Below are 9,449 nucleotides of genomic sequence, written 5' to 3'. Positions count from 1 at the left end.
ATAAAGCTGCAAGGGCTGGCTGGAGGGAAATTGTTCCAGATTTGAATTAATATGATATCTTTGTTAACAAATAGCACAAGAACCAGGATGTGATGTGAGAAAGGCAAGGCTGGGGTGGTTTCAAGAGAAGTCAGGTGTTACAGGTGGGATGCGACTGGTCACCCTGGTCATCACCCACAGACCTGGATTTGGGCTCTCCCAGAGCTGCAGGGGCCAACCAGCTGCTGGAAAATGAGAGATGACACGACCTTGCGTCACCACGGAGAAAGATAATAAAGGATGGGGTTATTATCCCTAAAGACAATGGGGAAAAATAATCAAACAGGAGAAGAGTGAGTTTGGGACCAGAGGAACAGCAGCACAGGAGCAGACAGGAGTCAGTCAGGGAAATACCTGTGGACTGGAAAAAGGTTTGTCCTGCAAGAAGTGGTCTTCCAGCCCAGTCCTGTGGGACACTGTGGGGTCTGAAGGGACATTGGCCATGGCACAGGAGCCTGAGCCTTTGTGGTCCCTGCCCCGTGCTTCCAGAACCCTCATGCATCTCAAAACATTCACATCACCGTCTCATCACAATGTAGCTGGAAAACTGCTCAGCCCTCCAGCTAAATTTGAACTGACGTTTGTTAATTCAGCAAATGGCACACTTTTAGGGGTTCTGTCAGAAATTCTCTGTGGTTTCTCTACCTTTCCTCACCCTAAGCCATGATCAATGTGTTCCCCCTGAACTTCTCCCTATACCTGGCCCACCTCAACCTTGCTGTAGGCTTACCCATGCACCCTACTGCTGCCACAAATTGTCCCAAATCCTCACCTCGGATTTTCTCAGCTGGTTCATCTCATTTGTTCCCTGGAGAATAATTTTTCTGCTTACACTAACACTACTTTTCCGGTTTTTTTTCGTTAAAAAGTGCTTTGTACATGCCTATTCAGCATGTCCTCAGCCCAGACCCTGCCCTCTCTCTGCTATCTTCAGCTCTTCCCTGAAGGGTCCTGGTAGGACCTCCCCAAAAAGCTCCAAAGCCTGTCCTTACATGTTTTTCGTGAGCAGTCTTCCACAAACTTGTTTTGAGATTACCTGGCTACGTTCATCACGGCAGCTGAGTTTTATGAATCTCCTTATGTGGTGCTGATGCATTTGTTTAGCAAACCAAACGCAGTATTTATTAATAGTACCACAAGAAAAGAGTTGATCGCATTTTTTACTGTCTCCCTGCGAAAAAATCACACTGCTGCAGAAGTTGCCTCTGCACTGAAAAGTCACCTGGATGCAACAAACATAATAAATTAGCCAGTTCCATTTCCAAATATGTCATGTTCAGCCTCTGGATACCAGTGCTGCAAATATTTTGACTTCTAAATATCTCCCTAGACAGCTCAGATAACTGCAATGCAGCTACACAACCTCCTCCCTTGATACGTCTAGGGTGTTGGGATTTTTAAGCTGGGCAGAATCTATTCAGGATTCATTGATCGTTGCTTGGTTTCATGGCCATGAGTTTATGGCAGCATCCTGTTGGTGGGGTTCCTTATGAACACCTCTCCAGCTCACCCAAAATGCTGCTCCTGGACTCCTCAGGCATCACTGATTTCTTTACTTCTGCATTTTCAACAGCTGCCCCGGCTGCTTGCAGGCTTTTGAGAAACAACCAGAAAACCACAAAAAAAAAACCCAAACCCCAAACCCCTCAAACCACAATCAACCAACATTCTTTTTCACCCTAGGGTTGTTTTCTCCCAAACTTTCTGTTGGTGCTGGCCCCCCTGAAACCTGTTACCCAACTCAGGACCAACTCTCATTGCTCGCTCAACAGCTCCTTCATAGAATCATAGAATGGCCTAGGCTGGAAGGGACCTTAGAGATCATCTCGTCCAACCTCCCTGTTGTGGGCAGGGACGCCACCTCTCGACTAGACCAGGCAACACATGGGGACCAAGTGGCAATCAAACCCGCGACCTCGGTGTCGGTCATTGTTGTCAGCATCACACTCAAACCACTGAGCAGGAGGATCAAGGAGATGGAATCTGGAGAAAAAACTCTGATTTCAAGGGTGGGCAACCACCAGCAATGAACACCGTGGTGGTGAACCAGCCGCAATACTCATCTTTGCCCCTGCTTGGTCTTCTTGAATTCTATCCTCTTATTAAAGGGATGATAAATAATTAATTAACCAATTAATTAAACTTTCTTTGCTTTTTTTTTTCCGGTTCAACTTGCAATTCAGAACTGGCATAAGATAACAGGAATTTGGAAGGCAGTTAGGTGTATGCTGGGATTTCAAGATGAACTTTGTGACTTTGAGAAGAAACAAAACCAGAGGCCCTCGTCTACTTTATCCCAGCCGTTTCATTCTTCTTAGGGCTGAAGCAGCATTAAAGTACCTGTATTGCTACAGGAGGCTGAACAGAGAGGGGACCACATGTCCCTTTCTGCAGAGGGACGCAGCAGAGCGTGTAGGAGCAGGAGATGGTTGATAGATACGTGTGTGCTCCTCAGCAGAAGGCTGGGAGCTTCCCCACGGAGCCGAGCATCACCTGCGCCCTCCGAGCCAGAGCTAAGCGCCCCCTCAGTCTCAGCCGGGCTACATGAGGCTGAGCATCACCCTGAAAATTTCACTTCGACACTTCATAATTGGTTTCAACTGCTGTTGAGACTATGTGCCTTTTGAAAACATTTTCGGTGTCACTGTAGCTGGAAAATGAAGGATTCTTTTTTCCCCTCCCAATAGTTTCATGGTAGGTGAAAGTTCCTGCCGAGTCAGGTGATAATGATCCTATGTCTGTCACAACTCTGATATGCTCAGAGCCTACTCGCTGATTAACGTCAAAATACCAATTTCTGTGCTTTTTGCACACTTGAAAATGTTTCAAAATTATGCTATCATCAGTAATTATTTTTTCCCCCTTATATTTATGCAACATATTATAGTGACTTTAAAATTTAAATGAAGATGGAGTTTAGGGCATCGGACATCATATAATACCTTCGCTCATCTGCATATGAGAATTCAGAAAGCAACAAACGATCATTTATTTTTATTACAAGAGGACTTGGCAGGACTGCCTTGCGCTTCGGGTTGCCTGACAGCTCCGTTTTAAAACATTGTTCTGAATTGCTTAAAAGCTTGCCAGATCTTGAGCATTTTGCCTGAAACTTTCCAAGTTGAGTTCCTGTCTCAGACTGACGCTTTCACACGTACTTTTTTGGAAACCAGTTCTCAAAGAGGTCGATCATTTCATTGGAAGCAATTAAGGGAAATAGCTTGCTAGGCTAATGTTTAAAAGCTCTAAAGTTGTTTTGCTGAGCAGCTCTAACACCCTGCTGGTTGGGAGCGGCATTTGAAGGCTGAGAGGGACGGCAGCCTGGCCAGGTATGTGTTTAGTCGTTCCTGTGGACAACAGCCAGATTTATAGGCATTATAGACCACAGAAAAGAAAAAAAAAACCCATAACTTATTTTCTATAAATTCCTGAAGCTGCAGATAAATGGTCTGAATATCCAACTGCACTCTACCTGCTGCCTGCAGAGATGGGGTGGAGCCTCGTGAGTACGGATCTTGTCTCCGGGTGCAGCGACTGGTGCCAAGGGGAGGACAGACAAACTTCACCCCACATCCCTGCGTCCCCATCAGAGGGTGGGACCACAGGGTGGGGGGGCAGTTGAGGCACAGATGTGAACTCACTGGTAGGAAAAATGCGTGTGGCTCCTCTGCACAGGCTCCTCATCTTCCCAGGGGCATCGCGGAGAATAACTGTGAATGGTAAGAGTGTGAATGAAAGAGGGACATAGACCTGCTGGAAAAGATCAGAGGAGGCCACAAAGATGATCCAGGGGCTGGAGCAGCTCTGCTCCGAGGACAGGCTGCGGGAGCTGGGATTGTTCAGTCTGGAAAAGAGAAGACTCTGGGGGGACCTAAGAGCTGCCTTCCAATACCTGAAGGGAACGTACAGGAAGGCTCTTTTTACAAGAGTGTCCACTGATAGGACAAGGGGAAATGGGTTTAAGTTGGAGAATAGATTTAGAATGGACCTTAGGAAGAAATTCTTCTGTACGAGGGCAGCAAGACTTTGGAATAAATTGCCCAGAGAGGCTGTGGCTGGCCCCCCCCCGGAGGGGTTCAAAGGAGCCTGGAGCAACCTGGGCTGGCTGAGGCGTCCCTGCCCATGGCAGGGGTTGGATTAGATGATCTCTGATGTCCCTTCCAGCCTGAGACATTCTGTGATTCTATGATCTTGGTGATCTTCTGGAGGCACGGAAGTCCTCTGCAAACAGATGGCGGAAAAGGGCAGGTTTTCAATTCTGTTGCCCCGAAACACCCTTTACTAGGGATTTTTGAATAGAAGCACTAGTGACCAGTCCCCACTATCTCCAGAACTCTGATCCAGGAAGAAAGGAGAGGATTTTTGCTGGAAGCTGCTGGTTTTGCTGCTAAAGCTCCACCCTATTCTTTTCTCGTTGTGGTGCAGCTGATGGCAGGGGCTTTCCAGCCAAGGGCAGAGCAGGGCTGGGCAATCCCAGCTGTCCCTCCAGCATCGAGAGCAATGAGGGAGAAGCCAAGACAAGCTGGAAGGAAGGTGCAGCCGGTGGCTTGGATGCCCTCTGCACCCTGCTGCTGCCTTGGATGGAAACCCCAGAGACCTCCCACTGGGTCTTCACTGCTCTGACCTCCCTGTGGAAGGGGAAGTTCTCATTAGTGATGCAAAGCTGATGGAGGCAATGAAGGGCTTCCTTTGAGTGAGGAGAGGGGGACATGAGAAGGGTTGGCGGGGCTAGAGAGAGAATGGCTTGGCTAGGTAGCGATGTGCCATGGAGACCACGGGAATCGCTGGAGTCAGTGCTGAAAAATGGGGTTTTCTCCTGCCAGGACCCCCCAGGAGAGCAGGGAGCTGCTGGCAGGTGGGGTGGGACAATGCTGGGAGGGCACGCAGGCTGCCTGGGCATGGGTTTGCTGGGGGATGAAGTGCAACTCCCAGGTGTTTCCCGCAACGGCGTACCTTTTTATTTAAAACCGACAAAACCCACTAATTAGAATTTTCTTTCTGCGTTTGGCTTTGGAAAAAAAAATTAAAAATGCATAAGCCCCTCTGTACTGCATATGTATATTTTATTGCTGTATAATTGGGATCTTCATTAGTTCCCTGGGTGGTGAAGTGACAGGCTTTTCATGTGATACAGACACTAATGCACCGCAATACAATTCTCTCCTTTTTTCCCCCCTTCCCCGAAATGCTCATTCCTAAACACATGCAATGTGCACTCCCTAATAAGGACTGACGTACCTTTTTTGGGGAATGCTATCCACAGTAGCGTCACCGAAAGACACGACTCTGATTGCAGCAGGAGCGCGGGCGGGGGGGACATTCAGAGATTGAGCAAGCATTAATTACGTTAATCCCAAACCCCAGGGTATAATTGCTGCCGCTCTCAAACAAAATGTTACTTTTATCTAAATTACTAAAGCGGGAAAAGCGCGATCCAGTTTAATTTAGCGCTGGTGCTCCCGAACAGACATGCGGAGCCAGGAGGCAAAGGGGAAGGCTTGGCGGGGGCTCTTGGCACAAACGCTGCTCCCTTCGCTTAGAGGAGCAGAGATGTTCCTCAGTCCGGAGGCGTCTGACCGGGCTCCATTGAGAGAAAGGAGGGAGAGATGGAGTGGAGTAAAATTCCAGGAGGAAGGCCACCAAACCTTGAGGAAAAGGAGACTCCCAGTCCTCTTTTTTTCCCTTTTTCCACCAAAATTCCAACCCTTATTTCCCAAGGAACCTGAAAAAAGTTTTGCCCTGCAAGCTGCTGAGTGCAGGGTTCATGTTCCTCCTGGTGGCTCATGGCTTTTAGAGGCTGGTCACCAACTGATGATTTCCCTGCTCTGAGGCAGAGAAAAATGATGTATGTGCAGCCCCTAAGTCTGTATTTTTAAGCAGAGAGTGGTGAAAAATGTACATCATGCCCATAGGGCTGGTATAAAGCCATCCAGCATGGATTTTGGGCATCAAGTCCCTGAAGGCAGCAGCACCTCCCTGCCCGTTTCAACCCATCTCCCCTCTCCAGCTCTTCCTTCACCCCAGTTCATCAGGCTGCTGCCTCTCCAGCCTCCTGGCCTGATCTTACCAGAGCTCAGGTCTCCACAGATCTCATATCTCACCTCCAAGCATGAAAAGTGTGTTGGGCTTTGCAGCTGGGGGAAGCACAACTTAATTGGTGGGAGGAAAGTGAGTTGCAAGATGGTCTGGTCACAGGATTGGCGCTGCACGTGTGCGAGCTGGGTCACCTCTGTGACTGAGGAGGAGCTTCATCCACCTAAACCTAAGAGCTGGGAAAATCAGAGACAATTCACTGAGTGAGATTTAGGTGCCTCCAGGAAACACAGGTGACTAACTCACCATGCAAGAACCTGACCCGTTATTTATTATTTCAGGTGGGTTTGAGCTTGGTGGGGTTCTGGTGTCCTAACACATCAAATTTTTGCAATCCATTGTGACAAGCTCTTGTAATAAAAGATGCCATTTACTTAGGGAATACATACTGTTTTCCTGACCAGACCTGACTGGGCGCACACCAGGATCAAACAGCCTGGCAGGAGGAGCTTTCAAGGGAACAGTGTCAGAACGAAGAGGAAAGCCAAGCGATTGTGCAGACACTGTCAAGGGCTGGTCCTGGCCTCAGAGTGTGTATCAGTGATGCCTGTTCAGTGATTCACAATAAGGTCGTTAGAACATGGAGTTACTGGGGGGGAAAAAAAAACCTCCACACCAAGAAATATGCTCATGTCACTGTTGAAACAGATGTGACACCAGCATCCATTTTAAAAAGTGCATTTTTTAATTCTAATACAAATGTTGGCAAATACTTGTCCCAGTTCTTTAGAAGACTGATCACATTTTTAATACTCTAAACAGAATAAAGATCAGTTTTTTCTTTTGTGTCAGAATTTTTAATTCACTGCTGTAACAGTGCTTCTGTGCAAACACCCGACCGAGAATCGCCACACTGTGGAAGTCACCAAACTCACATCAGGGTGTAGTAAGAATGGAAGAAGGGTCATCCTGGGTGAGATCCATCCTCCTCGTTATCTGTCCCTGCCAGTGGCCACCACAGGATGCTCAGAAGCAGCAGGACACACACGGAGGGGCATTTCCCCAGCGAGCATCCCTGCTGCCAGCAGTGTGGTTCAGGGGTTTTTTGCTGAATGTTGGTCAGCATCACCGTGCTTCAGACAACACCCTTCACATCCGTAAATCAGGTTCTCTTTCTGAACCTGTTTGTACCTTTGGACTCCACGGCATCTTCAGATGTTGTGTTAAGTGTAATTTCGCATTCTCAGGGGATCTTCCCTTTATTTTTCAATTTCTTACCTGGTTTGTGCTTGGGAAAACAGGGAATAACTGTTCCCTACTCACTGTTTTATGCCATTCATGATTTTGTGGAGCTTTGTCCACCACAATCTTCCCCTTCCCTCTGCAACCATCCAAGCTGAGGTGTGGAGCCTTCTAAAATCTACTGCTATGAAAGTTATTCTAAACCTCCAGTTATCCTTGTTGCCCATCTCTAAAACTCTTCTAGTTTGCCAAAGTTTTTCCGGGTAGTTTCAAGAGGAATATATATCATACTAAAAACGTGGACATTCCATGGATTTGTACACACAGTAAGTTGTTTTCTACTTGCTCCTAATGCTCTCTTTGCTTCCTAATGTTTCCTTCATGAGCACTACCAAGTATTGCACTGATGATCCCAAGAACTCTCGATAAAGATTAAATACACCCTTTCATATCACATCTGTATGTCTCAACTAGGCAAGGCATGACCCATGTCCAGACCTTGTCGTAACACCTAGACTCCAGAAACAGCTGGCCATACCCACACCGACCACTGGAAACCACCCTGGGCTGCACCGAGTGCCCTGAGGTACTTGTGAATTGTTAAGTAACGAGAGTATTGGGAAAAAACAAGCCAAAAACCAGGCTAAAAACAGGACAATGTTGTAACTTGTGAATTCTGTTGCCCAGGAAGGTTCCCTGCCACTGTTTAATTTCCTGTTGTAGGCAGATTTCCCCAACAACAACGTTACTCTCTTGACATAAAAAGGTTTTTATTCCTGCATTTTTTCATGTCATTTAGGTGTCTTGGCATTTTTTAAATTTTTCTTTTCCTTTTATCCCATGACTGAGGAAACTTTACTGAAAGCTTTTTGGAAATCTACGTCCTCCAGGACATATCTGCTCTCTCCTCCAAGATCTAGAAACGCTCTGTTGGTCAGTTCGGAATGAGATAACATCTTGTTCTGCCTTATGTGCCTGCTTGTTTTGTTCCTTATTGTAGTGTCTTCCAGCTTTCCTTGTAAAAAATAAAAAATCCAGGCTTCCCATTTCACAGCTTTCCATATTTCCTTTTCAATTCTTTTGAATAAATTGGCAAGAAATTCTCCACCTCCTAATTTCTGGGGCCTAGGTAGATTGAAGTGACAGATTTCCCAGCACAGTTAATAGACTGGGATTTTGTTTTTTCATTCCTTCACAGCTCTTTGGAAAATACCATCTGGTCTTGATGAAATTTTATTATTCATTTTTTAATTTCAGGCCTAAAATATAAACCAGTTCTTTACACTCATCCCTTGTAATGAAAATTTCCCATGTGGGAACATAACTGAATTCCTCTGTTTATTTAACTTCCCTGCTATGCCCTTTCTTTCACAGTTCTCCCTCTGAATTCTCACAAGCCGAACTAGCCCTACGGCATACACTCACGTTCTAACACCTGGGAAGAAAGAAAAGTTAGAATTAGTTTTTATGTTTTTAGCAAGTTCTTTCTCAAACGCATTTTTGGCCCACATTAACATGGCTTTGCATTAACTTGCCGGAATTTTATTTTCCTCACTTGAAGGATATCTTTCTACTTCTAGCTGCTGCTGGAAAACCATGGCCAGAATTATTTTTGTCCTTTTAAATTCTTCTAATGTTCCAGAGCTCCTAACACACTGTCTTTCAAAAGTATTCCCACCACTTTCAATTATTTCACCCTTCTAGCCATTCCCTTTTAACTAGTGTCCTCATTTTTGGTTTGGTTTTTTAGTTCTTTAAATTTTCAGAGGAATTTCTGTTTCCTCCCCCCTTCTCCTATAGAGTATTGAACTTCAGTCCATTAAAGCCTCTCTTAGAGAGATGCTTTTTGATGGTCAGACCTTGAACCAGGTCTCCTGGACTGCTCCACACTAAATCAAAGGTTGCTTCTCCTCTTTCCTATTCTCTGAAGAAAGTCACTTGCGCTGCCTGGAAAGAGTTTCAGCACCTTGCTCCTTTGTAACAGTCACTAATCACCACGGGGGTAATTGAAGTCTCCTTTTATCTTCATGTTTTCAGCTCCGAGAGACCAACCGATGTTACTTGGTGCTTGACGACCCCGTGCACCACCACGGAGTTGTCGACTACAAACACGGTGCCATCTCATCCCATGTAGA

The sequence above is a fragment of the Apaloderma vittatum genome, unplaced genomic scaffold (genome assembly GCF_000703405.1).
Source record: "Apaloderma vittatum isolate BGI_N311 unplaced genomic scaffold, ASM70340v1 scaffold1080, whole genome shotgun sequence".
Classification (NCBI taxonomy): Eukaryota; Metazoa; Chordata; class Aves; order Trogoniformes; family Trogonidae; genus Apaloderma; species Apaloderma vittatum.
Note: the sequence above shows the minus strand (reverse complement) of the source record.